This window comes from Daktulosphaira vitifoliae, unplaced genomic scaffold, assembly GCF_025091365.1.
Source record: "Daktulosphaira vitifoliae isolate Bord-2020 unplaced genomic scaffold, ASM2509136v1 Scaffold_5, whole genome shotgun sequence".
Classification (NCBI taxonomy): Eukaryota; Metazoa; Arthropoda; class Insecta; order Hemiptera; family Phylloxeridae; genus Daktulosphaira; species Daktulosphaira vitifoliae.
The window spans coordinates 22012849-22037117 of NW_026099576.1; the positions used below are offsets into that span (position 1 = coordinate 22012849).

A 24269-nucleotide genomic window follows, 5' to 3' on the forward strand; every position below is an offset into this window, starting at 1 on the left:
TAATTAGTATTGTGGTCATAATATCATTTCCATAACTAAATTTTATTCAATTATAACATAATTTAAAAAAAAAAAGAGTTTGTTTTTAAATTTGTTTAAACAGAACTTTTCCTAATCAAAATCCTATTAAACAATTATAATTTATTGAAAAATTGTTGAACAAATTATTTATGATGCGATTAACAAAATTTTTTTTATTAAGTAGTTACTTGAATAAATTAATATACAAGCTAGTAAATAATTTAAGGTCGCTTCTATATACTACTTGTTAGTTACTTATTTAAGTTATACTTTTTCTGCAATTAATACGCTTCGTCACTTATTTTCTTTGCGTTTTATAATAAAACAAAACAAACATTTATACAATGTAAAAACTTGAGTGATATGACATTATTATTTCGGCGCATTGAATTAGTTTAGTTTTAGCTGTTATAGTGATGGACAAAAAATGCCAATGTACTCAGACCTATAGGTCCAATATGTGCACTTCTTACAGAATTATATTAATTTGGTTTCTTCACATAAGTGTTTCCACCGAAGTGTGGTTTTTATTGTTATCACCTAAGAGAATATATAGAGGACGTCCTACTAGGCCGCAACTATATATATTGAAAGATTCTTGTTTCTCTAGAGAAATTAAGTATCTCTTTGGGTTTTATTTTGACGCATAGTATGTACAAAAATATTTATGGACTATATAATAAAATTCAAACATAAATAATTTACCAATAGTGTAATGTATGTATTTGACAATAATGCAAATTTGAACACAAACGGGAATTAAAAAAAACCCAGCACAGGGGGGTCGCGGCACAGTGGTGACGTGGCATAGATGGATCAAGTATAATGATATCTGACAGTGATGAAAATCACTATCAAAAAAAAACGCTTCGATGCAAATCTTTAGATAGTGTTTAATTTTGAAAAAATGGTGGATTATTCCAAAAGCTTCATAAACTGCTAGTTCCTTATTAATATCCTGATTAAGATAAAGTATGTCGAATAAAAAATAGATTATTAAAAAATAGTATTTCTCATAAAAAAATAATGTTGATCCATACACTTTTCAATATGTCATAGCATTATAAAGTTAAAAATGTAAAAAATAAAATCGAGAATTTTCACACAATAATATTATTCGGTAGCCATTTTCACCGTGAAGATAAAATAAAGTCCGAAATTTCTTTTTTACATAATAAAGTACATTACATTAGATTTAATTTAAGATACATATAAAAGTGTCAGACCTTCCGGAACACTTTCAAAAGTTAAGTTGAAAAAGTAAATTTTTTGTGAAAAAGTTGTCATTTTAAATCCCCCCCTGTGGGCAGGTAAAAAGTCAGATTTATAAAAAAAACATACCAAATGATAGGTAAAGACATCATGCATCTATAAAAAAAAAATTATATTGATCCATACATCTTTTAAAAAGTTATAGCATTATAAAGTTAAAAATATAAAAAAGAATTTTTTTACAAAAATCGTATTTTTTTTATAAAATTTGATGTCTGTTTTCACCATGAAGATAAAATAAAGTCCGAAATTTTTTTTTACCATAATAAAGCATATTACATTAGCTTTAATTTAAGATATATATAAAAGTGTCAGACCTTCCGGAACACTTTCAAAATTTAAGTTGAAAAAGTTCTACTTTTTACATGCATTTTTTAGATTTGAACCCCCCTCGTATATAGGGAAATGATCCGATTTAAAAAAACAGTATGCCAAATGAAAAATGTATATGAATACTACTCCTCATACAAAAATTGTACTGATCCATACATTTTTCAAAAAGTTATAGCATAATAAAGTTAAAAATATAAAATACAAAATCGAAAATTTTCACACAAAAATAGCATTCGGTAGCCATTTTTACCGTGAAGATAAACAAAAGTCCGAAATTTTTTTTTTGCATAATAAAGAACATTACATTAGCTTCAATTTAAGATATATATAAAAGTGTCAGATCTTCCGGAACATTTTCAAAAGTTAAGTTGAAAATGTTAATTTTTTGTGAAAAAGTTGTCATTNAATAAGTTGAAAATGTTAATTTTTTGTGAAAAAGTTGTCATTTTAAATCCCCCCTTGTGGGCAGGTTAAGGGTCAGATTTATAAAAAAAATATACCAAATGATAGGCAAAGACATAATACATCTATAAAAAAAATTATATTGATTTGGTAATTTTTGATAAAGTTATAGCAGTTTTAAGTAAAAAAATATCGAAAATTAGCGATTTTTAAATTTGTAATTTTTATGGAGATTTATCCCATTCACGGAGAACGAGGGAAATTTATTAAATTTTCGAGGGTAATGTCTTCGACTAGATACGATTTGTGATCTTTTGACGTATCGTTGAAAGAAATCGGTACGGTGAGAGGTGAGAAAAAGTGATAACGGACACAAAAAAAAACACATTATAATTAAATTAATACTTTCTCAGCTTCCTATTGAAGCTAAAATGTAATATTAATACATTAATTATACAACAATATCTCNCATCTTAGTAAAACCAATACCTTTTCAGCTTCGCATCGAAGCTAAAAATGTAAGTAACTGACATTTTAATGCGATATGTACATAAAAATGACATATTTTATCATTCCGTTCAGTTATATTTTGCTATTGTACTTAACATAACAAATTGATTATATAAATATACAAACTGCTCTTATATTTTTTACATTACACTTAAGCACTTAAGACATGTTCTACATGAATTATAAATATGTTCATAAAATAAATTTCAACGAGCGAAAATATTAACTGTACTTTATACTTCAACGTTTTCATTTAGTCATAATTTTTTAAAACTTTTAAGATTTCATAAGATAATCATAAATAAAGAAATATTTAAGACAAAATATTAAAAATTATATAATAATATCTTTATAAAAAAAAAGTATGAAGTTTAATTAAAAGTATGATGCACAATTAATTCAGTAAATTCTAAATAATAGCACAATAGTGCTCATTTAAATTTGATTTTGGAATTTAAGTTCACCACAAAATTATTTTTATTTTATTTTTAATTATTTTACAAATAATTTGTTAGGATTTTTCACTATTGTACAAAATAAGTAATGTTATTGTTAAAAATTATGAACTAACTTTCAGAAATATATTCAAAAAATCATTTTTTATTTCTATTATATACGATAAATCAAAAATCATAGACAATAATTCTAACTATATAATTAACTATGAAAAAATAATAAATTTAATCTATTTTTATAGTAAAAAATCCATTAAAATCCGTATACTTGGGACAAGTATTAATGATATCTGACAGTGATTTAATATAATATTATAATTATATTATAATATTATAATAATAATATTATATAAAAAAAATTGCTATATAGTGTCCAAATTTTAGAAGAAATTATTGAATTATGATTAGCAGCTAAAGCACCATTTTTGTTAAGGGCATCCCCCCACTTTTAAATATATTTTAATTAATAACTAACACTTAAATATAATTTTATTTTTAGTTTTTTTAATAGGGTGTAGGGGGTAATTACTCCTCTCCTATATAACTATTTTGTTTGACCTGAAATGTAGGCATTAAAAATTGAAATCGAATATTATAACAACACAAACATGTATTTTACACCATAATAACAATTATTGCTTAACTTCTTACATATAAAAGATAAAGTATTAGGATAATTTTTTTTTACTAATAGTATGTAACAAAGCTCTAATTTAACATATATTTGAATTTCTGAGTATTTCCGGAATATTTAAAAATGCAAGTTGAAAAAATTAATTTTTCATGCAAAATTTGTTACTTTGGATCCTCTTATATGAGCAGGTTAAGAGTCATATTTCAAAAAAATATATAACTAAAAGAAAAATATTTAATTTCATCCATTTTCAAAAAATTATATCAGTTTTTTAAGTAAGAAAATTTAAAAATGTCGAAAATTACTGTTTTTTTAATATCTAATTTTGTTGTGGGAATTCCTTCATTTACGGGGAACCAAGAAAATTTTTAATTTTTGAGGTAGATTCTATATACTATTTGCGATCTTATGACATGTCGTTGAAATAAATAAATAAACACATTTTAGGAAAATTAATTCCTTGCTATCTTAGCAACAAAGCTTAAACATATGCGATTTTAAATTGATGATTCTAGTTTTAAAGCAAACTTCATTAAATTAAAACTGTTTAAGATAATAATACCTTTCTTTCTTTGGATTGCTTTTATTATATAAATGATATAGCTCGAAAATTACATAGAAATTAGTTTATTTTGTTTTAATTAGCGTTAAAAATTACAAAACTCTAAAAAACTAAAAATTAAATTATAATAATATAAATTGAAAATATATTTAATATTAATAGTATAATAAAGAGTAAAATATGTAAAATAAAAAGTATAAAATACTACTTTGTGGTTAAACAGCGCTTGAATATAGCTTGAATTAGCGTTGGATATAAAAGAAAAAATAACAGTATTCACAGGAATACACCTGAAGAATTTAGAACCAAAGAATAAACAAGGTTGAAAATTTCATTGGATTCTAAGAACTTTATATATAGGCACTTACTAGATGCCAAAAGCAGTTCAATAAATAGCATCAGAAGTCACTAACAGTTTCTTTCTCATGTATGTGGCAAAAACAAAAAGAGTTAAGGTTTAATTTATAAGCTAATTTCGGTAAAAAATTATGACCCAGTCGTGAAAAGCTAGAAATAATATTACGAGGAGATCTAGTCAATGAATTTACAGAAATTTAGAAGGAGATAGTTCGATAACGTTTAAGCGTTTTAAGAGTTTTAAGAGAGTAGGGATAGGGACAGAGTCAAAAGCTATCGTGGTATCAATAAATAATCCAGGAAGAATTTTTTCTTACAAAAAGACCATAGTACTTAAGATTCTCTTAAAACCGGATAGGTAATTTGGGACTATTTTTTTCCAAAAACTAATTTAAACAAATTTTTATTATGTATAGTACTATTTTACAGAAAATAGAGAGAGAAATAGGACAAAAGCAGGAAGGAATGTATTACGTTTAGTGATAGGAATGACATAAAAATTTTTCCAGAAGGATGGTATGAGACAATTAGTTCATAATGAATTTAAGATTAATAGAAGAGTGTCTATATCTGTTTAAAGAAAATTTTTTAGTTGCAAGGATACTAAAAATCTGGACGGTATAGAAATACCGTTCAGACCAGATGCTAAGGAAAAACGTAAAAGTAGAGTTCCACCAAATATTGAAGGAGGACCATTTTTCGGAAGTTTTTATAGGAATAGAGGCAGTCTTGCAGTAGAATAAAAACAAAAAAATCATAATCAGATAAAGGAGACAAAAAAAGACGGAACTTAACAAATAAACAGCGATGTAGGCGGATTAAAGACTACAATTAGTTATGTTAATGTTAATCTTACGTAGGTAAAGAGCAAGAGAAGTGTCAACTATGTGATTAGAGAGGTATGTTGTATAAGAGATAATAATAGAGAAGTGGTCGCTACTGTATGTATAGTCAAGGACGGCCCAGGATAAAGACTAGGATAGAAAAGAAGACGTGTTCGATATATGTCCACAGCTGTGTCATCATAAAGAGGACGATTAGCAAGAGTTAAAGCGCCATCATTAATAATACTTAGACTAAACAAGGAGACTATAGATTAAAAATTATATTACCGCGATGATTACTATAAACGGTTCCCATGTGAAGTGGTGACCATTAATGTCACCCCCTATTTTGGAGTTAGAAGATATCTGACTGAAAACAAAAATGATAATAATGAGAGGTACATTGAAAGAAGGGGGAATATATAAGAACCAGAGAGAGATAGGTAAGCTAGAGTTTGAAAAGGCAGTAATGTCAACCAAATCAATAGAATAATTATAAAAAGACCACATAAGATTATATATCATTGATAATAATCAGAGTAATTTCTATAGACTGATGAGCTGAATTAGCGACACCACCGTAACCATCGTGTCTATAGGCTTGTAATATATTGAAATGAGGAAAAGAAAATTGGCGGTTGTGTAAAATTTATGTTACAGATATAAGGGTAAAGAAGAAGCATTTGAGAATAGATAAAATATTATCAAGATCATAGGAGTGTGGGTTGATACTCATAGTGTTCCATTCAATGGTTCAAGTGACAGAAGATACAGGAGGGAAAAGAGGTTGCTTTTCCGGACATGTAGAGACATTATAGACAGTCAGACCAAAGTGGCCACAGCGTTCTTTACAACGGTAAAACTTTTATGTATGTCCAAACCGAAGACAGTTGACGCATTGAATAGAACTGCGTACGCTATAATAAATTTTAAAAATAACTTTATTAACCGTTAAATATTTAGGTAAAGACAAAGATAAAAATTTTAGTTCGACAAGTGAAGAGGACACATATTGATTGTCGCGCTTAAAATTATTTTTTCTGAAAAATATAACTTAGAAAGGGAACTCAAGGCCATCCCAAATATCGCTTTCTGAAACATTGACGTCTAGGTATATAATATCTCAACTATACAAAAGTGTGCTTAGAACTGGATAGTATAAACAATTTTGAGAGTGATAAGGTGAGTTTAAAAAAGTATTAGCATTAGAGACACTATCGAATGTAATTTTAACACGTTTGGACTAATGATGTTCATAATGTCTTTAAATGATTTTGTGATAACTTTACTAAATTTCACAGAGTTCAAATTATCAATAATATTGTTTTTGCCGGACGTAGACGTATACACATAATAGACCGGAATAGTTATATAGAAAACATTCAATGCCGTCATTATGTTTATTTTTTTTGAGTAGAAGCCATTAGCTTATCGGAGACAAAAGTCAACCTTCATGTTGTCTTAGTGTAGAGAGATTGATAAAGTGGCTAACAGGATTTTAGATTTTTTTGTTAGAGAGTCACATGGTCGCTTAGATTTATTATTAGTTAAAGTTTTCTTACTAGAGACTAATAAATGTTCAACCGAAGATGATTTTCTTTGATTAGCAATCGATTGATATAGATTTAGAGAGGTAGAACGCCCCCTCATTCATAGGGACCCGGTTAGACATAACCAGAGTATATTTCACAATACATAAAATAAGGTGTATAAGATAGATAATTCCAATTAAAGAAAACGAGCGAACGACGGTGTAATAAAGCGCACGATATGCAATAAAACGTCCGTACCTGTCGGCAGGTAGAACGTGACTGAATAATAATACTTGATAAGTATTTTTTTTCAATACTATAAAACATTTACAATATGATATAATTCTTTAAAGTAGTCTAAATGCAAATGGGTCAAAAAAGTATTAAAAAAAAACACAATTTGCACACCTTGATTTTGTTAAAAGATATGAAATAATAGTTCTCTGATAATTTTGGAACTATTCTACTCAAATCTTTGTACTTATTACATGATTCTATTATTTTTAAAATAATGAAAAGCAATTTAGCGGAGATCAAATGAAATGAATATTATAAGTTTTTTAATAACAAGCATATATTAGAATATTTCCAGGAAAGCTGATGACTAATGTAAAATTAAAAAAAATATATGAGGTGTAATTACTGACTTAAATACTGAATGAATCAATTTATAAACTTATCACTATTTTAATTATACATATTTTTTTTTGTAAAATTTTAATTTTTCTGATAATTAAAAATTTTTATTTAGTTTAAAAAGTACATTTCGTCCCAAGCTTTTTCTCTCGTTGCATTTTGAAGTAACAGGATATTGTTTTCTATGTAAAACGACAAGACAAAGTAGACCATTTTAAAAATGATAAATTAAAAAAAACCCTTAAATATATACTAATTTGCTGAAATTTTTGAGAAATATTTTTAAATTAATGAAATACAAAAGAAACTTAGTTGACAATATAAATTCAAAAAAAAAAAAGAACTACCATAACAAACAATTACACAATATTTTTTCATATTGCATCTCTGTACTTATTTTAATTTCATAAACTATGTGTTAATTGAAATATTTTTTTAATTAGAAATGAACGCTGTTAAAGAAGAAAGAAAAAAGTTTTTTTTAAAACTTTTTAGGAGACCAAAAAAAAACATTTTTATCAATATGAAAGTCTAATTTACCAAATTTAAATATTAAAATAATATGTAAGCTATTTTCAAATGGTACCTTTTGATATAACTATACATTTTTAACAAATTTGAAAAACTTTAACATTTTTAAAAAACTATCTTTCGCTTTTCATTACTTACATATTTATTTTTGTAAAAGACAGTTTCAATTACCTAATAATTAATATGAAAAGGTAAAAAAAATCAAGTTTCTTAATTAAAATTTTGAAAAAATTATTGATATACATAGAAATATTACCTTGTTATAATTGTCATATTTGTATTAAATTTTCAAAATTATAAATTTTAGATAAAATAATTTTTGACAAATACTTATTGAGCTACAAGCAGTTAAGCATATTAAGTACAATAGCACGAGCAGGTACATACTAGTGTATGTATATATACTTCATCCGCAATAATGTATAAAATCTCAATTAAGGATAAAAAAGTTAAGTTTGTGACACAAAAACTTATTTATATAACTCACTATAGTATTATCGGTGAATCTCGAATACTCGTAAACAACTAATAATTTTGAGAATTTTCCAACTGCATATAATTATTTATTTATCCACATTTAAGTAGTTTTTTGGCTCATCCTCTATTTGTTATAGTGTTATCAACTTTTTTTTTTTTTTAATGAAATAATACAATATTAATTAACTTATACAATAGAAAATAGTGTAATTAAGAAACTTTTTGATCAATAATAAACATTTGGACCAAATATTTTAGAAGTTATTAACATATTAAAGTGATGACTAGAGTTGAGGAGTGGGTGGGTGGCGCTATAATTATCATTATTTTCTAGGCGTCACTTATTCTGCCGCCTATGTTTAAAAATCTTAATAACTTCAGAAATAATTGTCTAAAAGTTGTGATCGTTAAGAAATTTTCTTAATATTTTCTATTTTATATTAGTTAAATATGTATATTTTCATTTAAAAAGTATATAAATAATGAATTATATGCAACTGAAAAATTCTCAATATTATTATTATTATTTTACGAGCGGTTCGTAATTCATGGACCCTATATTAGAAAAATACACATTTTTTAATTTTAAGTGTTTAATAATTATGATTAAGCTCACTGCCAGTTAAACATGACATGTTTAGCCTAAAAATACAATGTAATTTACATATTTTACTATTTAAAAAACGTAAGTTGGTAAAATTTTAAAGAAAAAGAGAGGAGATAAAACTACTTTTGCTTTTTTATTGAAGTTTTTGAAATACTAATAACTCTCAAAAAAAAAAAAAAATTAATATTTTTCCTAAAAAAACCTGCATTTCAATATATTTTATATTCTTTATAATGTAACATTATTTTTGTACTTATAATATAATAATAATATTTTTAATTATTGAGAGGTATATTTTTATCTGAAAATCAAATTTAATCGACATTTTTTATGCGTCATTGGTTATTTTTCGGAAATTAAATGTCTCCAAGTTCAATATAAACGGTTAAACAATATTTTTGGCAGTTCTAGTTATAAGTAAAAGTTAGAGCATAATACACTGGAAGATTTTTTAAAGTAACCTTATAAGAAGACTTTTCTTTCAGTTTTCGTTTCATAGAAAGCATGTCTATATCCTATTTATTTATATGAGTACTACGTGTGCTGACCTTTAAGCACAATCTCCCATGGCTTAAGATATTCATTTTTTAAGCAACCAAAATATTGCGATCTTAAAATAGCCATCTGTTTAAGATATTTATACATTTTATAACATACCATCATAATAGCCTAATATTTTCAGGACTTTGTAATAACTTCACTTTATCCTAAAAGAATATTCTTCGAATTTCACCAAATGTGCATACATGCTGACACAAAATACGCCCTTTAATGCGACATGTGTCATAAGAAATTACGTATTTTCATTTCAACATAATACGCTTGTTTATAACACAGTATTACTGATGGATTCACAACCTGATATTCTGAGCATAACAAATATAATAAAAATCGGTTCAACGATCCATCAGTAACATGAAACATTTTTTTGTGACAAGGTACTGATTTATCGTTTAATGTCAAGGAAGCGATTTAATAAAACTTTAGTATTAAATCGAATTTTAACATGATTCATACAACTCTTTTTTTTCACTAACTGTCAGCTTATTATACACAATCTAATTCTATTAACGTTGGCCCTTTAATTTCTCTTAAAATTAAAAAAAATATTGAAAATATTTCTCAATTATTCAATACTTGTTAAGTTTATTCCACAATCCTATGAAAGATGCAAGATTATTTTCGTCTATCAAATATCAACATAAATAAACAGAATCTTATATAATGAAATATACTCTAATTAAGAAAATGACTCGTCGATAAAAACTTTTGGACAAGTACTTCAGAGGTTATTAACATTTTTATACCTAGGCGAGGGAAGGAATGCAACAGAAAAATGTATTATGATAAAAATATTCATTTGCGCCTCAACCTAGTTTATATTTTAGAGTCGTAGTAACTTTTAATATAATGGCCCACAAGTTGTTATAGACCAGTCATTTTCTTAATTAGATAATTTTCTTTTTGTAAGCTAATTTTCTTGTTTTTTTGTAGCTCTGACACTTCCACTGGGGATTGACCGTCTGTCGTTGAAAATATACTGGAAATCGGGTTAAAAAATGAGGTACGGTATTGGATTAGAACCAGTGACCCAAGACTCTGTAAAGACAAACAAAACACTAGACCACCGCAACTTACCATAAAATTTGATAATTTAATGTGTGACATAAGGAAATTGGTTGGCCATAGCTCTCCGGACTTTTCTGTCGAACTCAGATTAGCTTAAATATATATACATTGCTATTTAAAAAAAAACTAAATTTTTACCTTTATAAGGAATAAGAAATACATATAAAAAATATAAAAATGATAATTCATTAAGAAAATACATAAAACTAAAAATCACAAATGAATCCTCAATATTATTATTATTATTATAGAAGGAATCGAGTGGCTACTATTAAAGTAATCATCTTGTATTATTAGATTATAATTTTTTAATTATTAAAAGTAACTAAGCTAATAATAAATGATCTTCTAAATAATAAATTCCTTGTAATTTTTTTATTCATAAACTTATGAAAACGTTTATAACTTACACTTAATAGAAAAATTCTATTGAGTTCTACGTCTATTATATAGTATTGGATTATATATCTACATAAGAATATATTTTTTCCTTAGAATCAATTCATTCTTAGGCAAATTTTAGTATTTTTCAGGAAAGCGCTTTCATGTGTAAAATGATTATTTTTTATCCAATAATTAGAAATTTTTGACATTTTCATTTAAGATGCAAAATGTTATATGAATGAGTGAGAGCAACAAAAATTAGATTATTAATTCTAGTGAAAAGACTACAAGTAGTTTAATTTTGATTGTGTTTTAGGCAAACAGTTTCAAAACGTAGATGAATTGGCGTCAAGATTTTACCTTTATTTTAAGATTCTAGATATTAAAGTATTCGAATTGTAAAAATCGCATGTCAACAAAAGCATTGTTGTTTTATAACATTTTGACATGGATGGTTAATGTATAGTAGTGTAGCGTAGATAGTAATAATGAATTTAATGTAAAAAAAAATAGTACAAGGTAATATTACAAGGTAGTTTTTAATTTGAAAAGAAAAACAAGTACTGTCGAGGAGAATTAACGACAATGTATTAGATATAATAACAATTTAAAAAGATGTGTTATGATGAAATGAATTTGTTTAAATGAAAAATATGTATTTATTAATATGAATTTATTAAGAATGTTGTCGAATTATTTACTCGTTTTAAGGTTACTTTCGAATAAGATAAACAAACTGAACAATTTTTTAGTTATAATTTTATTAAATTTTCTATCACATCGTTTTTAATTAATTAAAAATAAATAACTGAAAACACATATTAGATAATCATTAATTGGTATAAAAATTATGATAATATTTATTGAAATGTTTATTTATTTATTAACTACAAGATTCGTAAATAAATTGTATGAAAATGAAACATTTAAGTTTTTAATTATCAAGATTCACGATAGTTATGTTCTTCCTTATTGACGAAAGGAGTTTATTAAATGTTTGAAACTATTTTATATTAGATTTCACACATCATTTAAACGCAAGATACTTAAAAGTGTTTTTCTTGAATATACATTTCTGTGTAATGTTCGGCAAGGGAGCAACACCTTTGCATTTTCCATTTTTTACGACTTCCGCCGAGTTATGCCTACACGTTTATACCGTTTAACTATATGGTTTGGGTTATCGTTGATTCTTTTAAAGAATTATCTGCCATAAATACTGAGACGCCTCTTTGGCTTTCACTTTACCCTTATGACAATCATACTGTAAGTGATACATGCGTATGTTTTCATAAGTTACATTTCTGTATTGAAAAGATTACAATAATGAAAACGTAACGAATAGATAATTTCGACATTTTCTACTAAAGTTTTGCGTGCAGTTTGAATTATTGGGACTCACATAAAAAATCTCCTGAGTTTTATAAACAAGTACACAAACGAATCGCAACAAATTTAAGCAACTAAAAGATTATCTCTCTTTTGTTCATCGAAAAACGTATTAATTTATAATTTTAATTATTATTGATCGTATAACAACCAACTATCATTTAGAGATGAAGTTTCCCAGTTTCTATTTCACAAGAGATCTTAAATATGATTATTGAAAAAAAAAATTAAGCTCATTACTTTACATCATTTTCTATAGTAAATTCTAGATATTATTTTGAATTATTTTCATGTAATACTTTTTTTTTAATTCACAAATATTCGTAAAAAAATTTATTTTTTAATACTAATTTAGTTGAAATTAATTTTTGGGTTCAATGAATTGAATGTCATTGCTTGAATTTTACACGAAATGTATAATTGCCATGATTAATTAAAAATTTGATACGTGTGTAATAGAATACAGAGGAAAACTTGAAACGATAAAAATATCACGTTTTAAATTGTGTTTGTTTATTTTGATCCATAATAATATTTTTCGTACTATACACTGTTAATATTTTGAAGAGCCCAATTTTTTTTTAAACATTTTAAAAGTAAATATTATTACGAGAGTATTTATTTGGAAATTCAAACTCATCATCGCACTAGTCAGTATTAACTCAGATCAAACGTTTCCTAATGTAAGTCAATATTTCGACGAATCGTGTGCCGAGAATAAAAAAGTGTTAAAGTCATCATGATGGCAGTGTCGTTGCACTGACTAAGCACGCGGATTTATGATGCGCAGGTGTGTTTACGTGATAGACGAATTTCAACGGTTCCCCGGCGTTATTTTTTCTCTTTGGATTATATAGGTTATTGCTAAGAGTAGATTTTATATATTGGCAGAGGATGCACGACCAAAGTTCGATGCGAAAAAAAAAAAAAAGAGTATAAATTTTTTATTTTTGTTTTATTCTGATCGCGGCGGAAATAATAATGTTATTGCACTTGGTTCCGTCACCAGCAGCGATGTGTTGGGAAATTGGTTTTCGGCGGCAACAGCAAAACTGTGTCACGCGGTCACGTGCGTAAGAACAAAAACGCGTTGTGTGATGCAGTGGCACGTCTGCCGGCATTTTCTCGGCGGTGGCAACGGGACGACTCGTACGTGTATGGAAAACTCGAGGGCCGTTGGCGCATGACTAGCGTCGTGGAAGTCGGCGGGGACAGCGGAGTGAATGGGTCTTGGGCGAGGAAGTACAGTATATAAATGACTCTTTGTCCACCCTTTCATTCGTTCCGTCACCGACTCGCCCGTACTTCTTTTCTTATTTCCATATACGAGCGCACACGACTATCACAGTACGCCGCGGTCTCGATATTTATCCTCACTCTTCCTCTTTCTGATATCGCAATATCTTTGAATGTCTACTTGCACGTTTCGTATCGTACACTTCGGTGCAACAGTGTTACGAATAAATACATATATATATATATATATATATATGTACACACACATACACACACACCATATATATATATATATATATGTGTGTGTGTGCGGTGTTCGCAACACCGGCGCATTAATATTGCATATCCACTACGCCGTGCGATAACCCGTGTTTAGGGAAAAGTATCAACAGCTATTATACAGTTTTTTGTTGTGTGCCGGCACAAAGATGACGGAACCCAAGTATAATAAACTAGTTCAATTATCGAGAAAACGAACAATGTAACGGTAGTGCTTTCCAGGCACTAAATAATAAAATAAATTCACAATAAACGTTGGGAACAGCCGCCGTGCGTATCGACGTAACCGATTTTAATTGGTTATTCTGACGGATGTAATACGATCAGTAAAAATTTTAACATTTCCAAAAACCAGAAGAACAAATATATAAAGTTACGACTTGTTAGTTGTAACTATATATTTTTATAACAACTTTTGCCCAAACCAATTAGATGTGTTTATTTGTAATGAAACAAGCGATCAATACAATAAATGTCCCGAATAAAAAAGTAAGTGTATGTGTCAAATTCCAAAATAGAGTTTTAACTGCGTGTGACCATTCGATAATATAAATCGTGCTTTTGCAAATATCTTTTTTGACGGTATCTTATAAATTAAAAATTAATAGTTTATCATTAAAACAAAGTAAAAAATACGTTTACTGAGGAAATCGTTAATAACGTGTTTACTTGGTGTGCACATAAAGACACTAGTAAACAGTTAACAATCGTTGATATTTTTCTAACATTTCTACTATTAATTATTTTGCGTTTGGAGTGCATGAAATTGTTGGAACCAATATAGTAAAAAAACAAACCAACGGAGTTTAGGTACTTTCTCAAACAAACAACAATAACAATTAATACATATATTAAATAAATACAAATCCATAAGGGTATTTCCCTGTTTTTTTTTTTCTAAAATGAGATTAAATTATTTACATTTAGAGATATTTGTTAATATAATTTATGATTATTCTAATGTCAAAAAAATACATAATTACATTATAAAAGAAAAATAATTATAGGTTTTAGAGAGTTTAAGAAATTCATGATAATAACACTTTGAAAATTTACAAACATTTTATAAGAGATTTTAATAAACTTGAAATACTTTTATATGAACAATGAAAATGATTCATAACGTGTCAATTGATGTTCTCTTTTAAATATTCAGATATTCTCTGGCGTGTAAAAAATTATTTCGTTTAAAAATTCCTTTATAAATTCCAATATATTCCACAACATTTTTTAATGCTGAAAGTTTTAAAAATAAAGTCGAGAATTTTTATTTTCATAAATAGACCAAAAAATGCTCAACAGAAACTCTTAAAAATAAAAATTTGTTTATACATTTTTCAGCTCTAGTATTTACTCAATCGTTTTGACATCATAAATTGTAAAACGTATATTTTTTCCATTTTCATGGAAATTTAAAATTAGAAATAATTACTTTTGTAAAGTGTGATAAACTAAATAATAAATCGATTTCGGGGAACTAAAAGAATAGACAACTAGTAATTTGACCTGAAGCACGACTATTTATTTTATTACTTAAAATTACAAATACTTGACTAACTCGAATAAGCTAAAAATACCTCTCGTAGTTTGTAAAAGTATTGATATTAATTGACAATGATAAATTTACTCAGAAAAATGTAGAATAAGTATAGTTCTGATCACAAAGCAATAAAAGCGTAATCATAATTATAATGTATAACATACAAATTTAATGCTAAACATTTAAAATGTTTATCAAAATTCAAAGAACACATTCATTACTATTCAATAGTGTCAATAAACATCATCAAAGACGGATATTTCTGAACAAAACATGTACTTACCAAATAAGCTATCAGTTATATTTAGTTATTAAATGAAATTTGGTTGCGTAATCGTATACATACACACAATTGTATTGTTGTCTGGTTGTATACAGAGCGATGCGCATATCATAATCCATTCAATTACTCGCAAATTCCATACAATATTGTAAAAAATTTTGCGTTTATTTCTAATTAATTTATTTATTTATTTACCAGTTGTTAATTATATTCAAGCATTAACTTTTGTAACTTAAAGGCGTCCAACTAATTTTTTTTAAATTGCAATACACATATTTACATTATTGTATATATTTTGCGAGTAATTCAGTGGGTTGTGATAAACGGAACACTCTGTAGGATGCGAAAATCTCTACATCATTACATCAAATTAACTTATGTGCTAACGTACTGAGAATTATATGATTGATAATATTTTTCTTTTATCATATGATTATATTAATGTATAATTGTGCTAACACATAATTAATACAAGTACTAATGGAGGTTATATTGCCTAATTTTGTTTTTAATATATTATTTATTTCATTTAAATAAATTGTATATTTTTAGTGACTTTCATTACAATTTCGTATAATACTCGAATTATTTTCTTTGTATAATGAAAAACACTACATCTTTTTTATAAAATATCTTGGAACTCTTACCATTATTACTTATAATTGAATTCGTATAGATTTGGCGCTCAAAATAGCAATCTTATATTTATATGATTGTCATCTCTCGTTAGTACTGAAAGAAACAAATATTCCGATAAGCTGTAGTAACTTCAACATCAGATCCTTCAATCTCGTATTATCAAATGACACAGAAAGACTGGACAAAACTAATTAAGATTATATAGCACTAGGCTTAGATCATACAATAGAACGGACACACCATAATAAAAAGCGGAAGATTAAAAACGATGTAAACAAATAGAAACCCAAATAGTTTCAATTGGTATCAGGCCAAAGCTTTGAATACAGTCAAAAGTTATACAAACATGCTGAGTGTTCTTAAAAAAAAAAAATTAACCCATTTTCTCAATAACGGCAACGAATATTATATTTTTGTACTTAGAATATTTAAAGTAACTGTACATTTTAACGCCTTTGTAGATTTTTATTTTATTAAAATGAGTTCACATTATTAAAAAAAAAAAGAACACTCAACTGTAATTACAAAACTGTTAATTTTTGTTTGAAAAAATTAATAAACAAAAATTCGCTTTATTAATAAGTTTGTTTTTTTTTTCACTAAATTATTTCTTTGTGTATTGCACATGGCTAGATCGTTAGCAAAATAATCACTGATGAGTACTATGTATGTTTTTTTTCTGACAATTTAACTGAAAAAACCTTTATTAAGCCCCTGAAAATTGCTAGTTAATTGCAAAGATCATATGCAAAACCACTTAAATTTATTTTTCATCTTTAAATTGCATTCTTCAAGATAAATAACAAATTTTATCACCAAAAAAAACAAAAAGCTTAAAAAAACATCATAAATTTAATGCATTAAATTTTATCAACCATAATTCCACAATAATTTATCTTTGTCAACTTGTCCCAGTCATCACTATTCACAAATTTCGTACAAATATTTCAGTTCAATATTGTGAATTTTGTTTTCACTTTGGATTATGATGTTTAAGTATTGAAGCATATTTTTAAATCGTGTAATATTCACATGTTGCTTTTAATGTGTATATTAAACGCAACATGTACAGCTATTGTTAATGTTTTTTTTAAAGAAATGTTTTTAATAAATAGCTATAGGAATAAACTTGTATTTAGATAGCAGATTATCGATGGGTTTTTAGCGGTAAATAATAACACATAATTATATAAAATAAATATTTTTGTTTCGTACTTTTAAATAAATTGCGTGCGCCATCGTTGAACAGTTGTATACATTTTAATATTATATGTAAAGATTAAATTAGTTTCCATTATATTGTTTGCTTTTATTATAGAGAAATGCAAAAAATAGTAATTATTATTTGTTACTAATTTCAATGTAAAATGTTTTCATTAAACTACACATAGATCTATTAAATATTAATTTTTTATATAGTAATAAATTGTCATTAGTAATTAGAGTTTTATTTATTTAATTATAATTATAACAATTGTAAATTTTGTGACAAAATTAGTACCACTTTGTATTTGGTAATAATTTAACGCGTATGAGTTAGGTGAGGTTTTTTTTACTACATTGGCTTTTTGAAAAATCAACTTCTAGCGAGTAATCGGCTACCGAAATAAATAGTAATTTGCAAGGCATTGTTAATGACGAGTTCGGATGACTCTAAATTGCCAAGACTTTAGTAATTAATATTGAAATTCGTACACCATGTTCAACTATATATGAAGATCTTTTGGTGACGGTTATATGATTATTTTTTAAATAAAATCGATTTGGATGTTATAAAGCTATACCCCTTAGATTTAATGTGGCCCAGGGCCGGCCCCCCCCCCAAATTTAAAATTCAAATATTTTTACGAATTATCAAAAACGTGCGAGGACTTATATACATTGAAATTATTATTAATTTGTGATTACTATTGAGTAATACAGTTATTATTATGGCTGTACTTTCATTTTTATATTCATAGAAAACGTTATTTGAAAAAGATAACGTTCTAGACGTAATAATAAATGAAATAGCAGTTACTCCAAACGTGGTTGTAGGTAAATTTTTTTTAGCTCTGTTCCAACAAATGATAACAAACTACCAAGTATCTGCATTGATTAGAATCTAGTTGATTACAAAATTCGATAAAGTATACTATATGAAAATTTTTTTGATAAATCTTAGCTTTAATTTGTTTCTTTTTTTATAATTCAGTAGTTACAATAGGTAATTTATTTGTTTTTTTTAATTTGTTATTTGCGTGCTCTAAATAATAGTAATAAAAATATGACTAAAAAAAGGTAGGAATTGTTTTTAATTTTAAATAAAATAAATTTTACATTGTTTATAATATATATTTTTTTTTAAATTTTTTATAACTTATTTGTTATTAGTATTTAGGAATAAATTATTTTTTCTTAATAGCTTAAAAGTTGAAAAATTTAATTAGCTTATGTTCACATCATTATTTTATTAGCTTTTACTATGTGTTTTTTTTTTTTTTTGTCTGTTACCACTTTTTCTCAGTCTCGACGAACCGATTTCTTTCAATGATAAGTCAAAAGATCACAAATCGTATCTAGTCGAAGATATTACCCTCAAAAATTGGAAAAATTTCCCTCGTTCTCCGTAAATGGGGGAAACCCCCCAAAAAATTACAAATTTAAAAATCGCTAATTTTCGAAATTTTCGAAATTTTTTTTACTTAAAATTGCTATAAATTTTTTATATAAATACATGATATCTTTACTTTTCATTTGATATATTTTTTTATAAATCTGACCTTTTACCTGCCCACGGGGGGATTTAAAATGACAACTTTTTCACAAAAAATTAACTTTTTCCACTTAAATTTTTAAAATGTTCCGGAAAATGACACTTTTATCTATATATTAAATTAAAACTAATGTAATGTACTATTTTATTTTAAAAAATTTCGGACTTTATTTTGTCTTCACGGTGAAAATGGCTACCGAATGCTATTTTTGTGTAAAAATTATCGATTTTGTATTTTACATTTTTAACTTTATAATGTTATAACTTTTTGAAAAATGTATGGATCAACACAATTTCTTTATGAGAAATAATATTTTTTAATAATCCCTTTTTCATTCGACATACTTTATCTTAATCAGGATATTAATAAGGAAATAGCAGATCATGTAGCTCTTGGAATAATCCACCATTTTTTTAAAAATAAACACAAATTTTGAACTTGTAAGATTCATAGAATGGAATACTGTCTAAGGAGGAGTGGAGGGAGCACCCCCCACAAGCTTTTCATGGGAAACAAATTATGGAAAATGATACAAGGGCCCAAAATTGTTGGCCCCTCCAATAAACATTTTCTGGCTACGTGCCTGCGTATAAGATTCGTTAAAAATCAATAATTTAATTTAAATATTTATTATCTATTCAAATAAAAAAAAATATATTTCAATTTTTTATAGACCACTTTACTAGTGTATTATTTTTATATTTTTAAACTACATATTATAAATAAATAGTATCGTTCCAAATAAATGTAAAAAATTACACAAATAAAAAAAATGTATACGTTTTTATCGCGGGAAAAGGAAATTTATTCCTATGCGATACATTCGCATTAATTTAGCCGTATGAAAAAAATTCAGCGAATTAAATTTAACTCAGTAGACCTAATTTTTTTTCGAGTAACATTATAATATTTTGATCAAGTTTGCGATAGTAATTATTGTAAAATGTTTACACAGGTTTTATTGAAAAATGTGTGATTACTTTGTCTATTAGTTGAAAAGTTTAAGTTTTTGCTAAGTTTTGAATTACCATTTTCACAATTGGTTGCACAGAAAGCTTTCTAATAGTCTTCAAAGTTCAAAAAACAAAATGCAATAAGTAACTGCCGTCGTTAACGCTTCTCTAAAGGAAAATATGCAAAACGTTTAAAGAAGGCACTGGGGAAAAACCTATAATGAAACCATATTATCATTTCATTCAGTAAAATATTAAACGCATTTTAAGCACGAATCTCGCTTACAACAGCAAACAATTATTTTAACATGGCAATTAAATGTATCAAATAATTATATGATGAAAAACAATCGACTATACCGCGTGGCTTGCATGAAAATTTTGTTACAATTCACTGGGAAATTGTATTGGATAGTTTGTAATGATTTTTCATTATATTTAGAATTAATTTGTCTAAACTAAAATTCGTTTAAACAATTTTACGATGACAAAACTCAGAAAATCGTAAGGATTTTTACTTAACACATAGTGTTTTACGGATTTAAACACAGCTGAACACTACAAGTTACAACCATGTGCAAAATTAATGTTTAAATCATATTTTACGGTAAACTTGTTGTCAACAGCAATGTTGTTTTAAGTTGAACAATGAGCATACTTGGGTGACTTTGAACTTTCAGGTTATGCAGACTGATATCGAATAATAATTTACAAGGCTCCCGAAAACTTTCTTTGGGCTTCTGCAAAACATGTCAGTGCTCCCTAATCCGTACGCATGTTAATTTATTCGCTTAGAGGATGCGACCTACGCAGAAAATTAAAATGTACGGTGTAACACCGAGATAATAAGTAAATGTATCATCTCGTTGAAGACGATCTAAAATTTGAGTGCTACTACTTTCGGTTGTTTTTTAGGCAATACCGTCAGACTGCCGACTCGGAGAAAAGGCGAATACCACGTGTGTAAACAATGTTCTAAGATTATGTCAGCGCGTTAATAATGACACCAATGTTATTACTGAATTTAATTTCAAACGATGCGGCCCGGCCGAGTTATTGATCAGACTAAAATATTCGGTTTTATACATATTTCTCGGTCCAAGTTCACTGCCGTTATCGTCAACGGTTATTCCGCTCGTTTCCAGACTCCGTTGTGCTGGTAATGATATTTTATCCGATCGAGAAATGCTTAAGAGATTAATGATTTATGAACGCGCGCCGTTTCATTTCCCCCGGCCGTTTCAACGTGCGGGTCATACACTTCTTCGCGGGGCTGATTATCGCGACACAAATGATACTCGTGTAATGTATTCGGCGGCGCTCAGGTAGTTTGCCGGCAATCATGTGTGAAAAAGCGAGAGCCTCCCCGACCGCACCATCCGAGGGCGCACTTTGGAACGACGCAATTTCTTTTCTAAACGGAACCGAATCTTACGAGTGCACTTGGCCCCCCAACATCCACCACTTCATTTACAAACGGACGACTTAAGTTGTTTTCGCTAATACGACGAGATGTTATTGCGAAGCGCGAAACAAGTGCGTTTTCGTTAGGATTTAATTTCGTACATAAAACAGTCTGGCCGACGTCCAACACCACCACAACATAAAATAATATCGTCATTACACATCGCGTGCATTCGTGAGAGACATAAACTATTCGCCGGCCGTGAGTAAAAACAATATCAGCCCCGGTGACCTAGTGAAGGTTTCTAAAAACAAAAGCCACCGCGCGGCGATTAAATTTCAAACACAATACACTTACGATAGCGCTTGCCGAGAGAAAGAGAAAAGGCGGCGGCGGCACTTACCGCAAACGATACTCGACGTTGGCTTTTTTTTAGGCGAAGGTCACGTGGGAAAAAACCGTGTGAAATTTACCGCGACAAATCGGCAGACGGGCGTCAAGTAGAGGGGTCGTCGGCTAATTTTGATTTCTGACTCATTACAACGACAATAAATTAACGTCAAACGCCACCGCTCTTTCATCCATCACCCAGTGCACCGGGTTACTATATCGGATGACGCCGTCAGAATAACGCACGGCCCGTTGATTTACGATGATCGTCTTAATTGGAACGCCACAGATAGACTGCGCGCAACCCCCTCATATTATTATAATAATTAATATTACCGTTATTATTAACTTTCTCGGAAAAATAGCACACACAAATGTGCTTAAACAATACATACGCACTCACCTTTTTCTCGTAAGTGTTTATATTGTCGCTCGTTATCCGAGTGTTCTCTTTCTGAGTATCCTTTTTTATGCCATACCCCCTTTGTGATGAGTGGCTAGTACAGGTCAAAACGTATGCCGGCTGGTGGCAAGTCTTTTTCAAACCGCCTATCGCCCATCAATTTCTGTCGATTCGACGAAAAAATTGCATTAGACGTTCACTGATCCAACGATTTTCATGGCGGTGGACATGATATGGCATAGCTTGTTGAAGCTCACCATGTTCAGTTTTGTACACGAACTTACACAAATTACTTAAGATGATTTTTTTTTTGGCCCCGCTGTTTCGCCAATAACGTTTACGGTCGACTTAAGTAATTCAATAGCGACAGCAGTCGTGAGCAATTAAACCGACAGTTTGATGTGAAACGTTCATGAAGTGTGTGTGCGTCGGAGAAAATGATAACGACACTCGCGCGAGCGGTTGACCGGCCGAACGCGAACTACTACTGCCAGAAAACTGAGTCTGTGTGTGGCCCGTATGGACGTGACCGCGACACCACATACAATCGAACGACGGCGCAAACGCAGAGTAGCCACGCTTGGTATATCCCCCCGCGTTCTTTTCGCCGCATTCCTCCTCTTTAACCCTCCCCCCCCCCCACGAGTATCCTTCTCGTTCTCCTCCCGAAGACCCCTATCTATGCGTGTCCCCCTGTTTCACCAATGCTTATAAAAAAAACCGTCTACTATCGCCCAACCTATTTGACATTTCGTCCTAAGAAGAAATAATAAATAATTTACAAAACAAACACCCTTACCTGTTGTTAATGCAATCATCATTATTTTTATATCACTATTATGCTTTAAAAAATAAACCACCTGACAAAGTTGACCTTTGAACCCGCATTACAAATCAAACAAGTGATATCGACAAATAACTGTTAGCTAATTTATAATTGGTACCAGAACTTAATGTGATGTTTTTTCAAACGTATCATTAAAAAAAAAAACAATGTATCAGCATGACTAATCGGGATGTTTTAATTTATAGATAGAAACTTTAAATAATTTTGTGGTTGTATATTGTAATCTTTTTAATAATTGATGGTACTTAATTTATTAATTTTTTTTCATTTTTACATATAATACTAATTTATAGTTAATACAATTAATAATTAATTCGACAATTTTTTTTAACGAAATGTAATAATTTATTATATTTTGTTTAAAAAATTGTTGAATGTATTTAATTCGTTACTCGATAATTCGACATATTTTTACATAATATTTTATAATAGAAATGATTGTTGTTTACGAGAAAAAAATTTTGTAATTTATACACGTATACATATTGTTTTTAAGTATAGGACAAACCCAAAAAAGGAGATTTGTGACAGATCACAAGTTTGAGAAGCCTTACAATCATGAAAATCGCACTAGACTTTCTAACTAACGGAGTGTACCGATAGATTAAATAATCCAAATTAGTAAATGGAGAAATGGATTACAAAACACACATAAAAAAAAATTGGCAATAAAATAAAAATAAAAATAGATTCAAAAAAATAATAATAACCGTCCAAACAATTTTACAATATGTTAAAAACAAAAAATGTAAATCTCACGCAAAAATTACATGGTCAACAAATTTACTCATTTACTCATTTAGCTTTATTCGGAAACCATTTTGTTAGCTTTCTCTTTCTAAACAATAAAATAACTATTTCTGCTTAATAGTGTTTGCATATTAGTTGTTTGTACAAACTAGCGAAGAACCCAATTCATGAATATTAAATTAATTATTACTAACAAAATTAATGTAAGTAAACTATAAAATCAAGTAGATTAA

At 28.1% G+C, this 24269-nt stretch overlaps 1 protein-coding gene across 2 annotated transcripts in view; it reads right to left on the bottom strand.

The window, feature by feature from the left end:
* LOC126906819 (alpha-2Db adrenergic receptor) overlaps positions 1-22950 on the bottom strand; it is a 95228-nt gene extending 72278 nt beyond the window's left edge. Inside the window, exon 1 of one of the 2 annotated variants that reach the window (XM_050687691.1) lies at positions 22440-22950. The gene's annotated coding sequence lies outside the window, so the exon portion shown is untranslated. The remainder of the gene's footprint in view (positions 1-22439) is intronic. The other variant, XM_050687692.1, reaches the window with a different exon arrangement.
* Positions 22951-24269: the final 1319 nt, after the last annotated feature.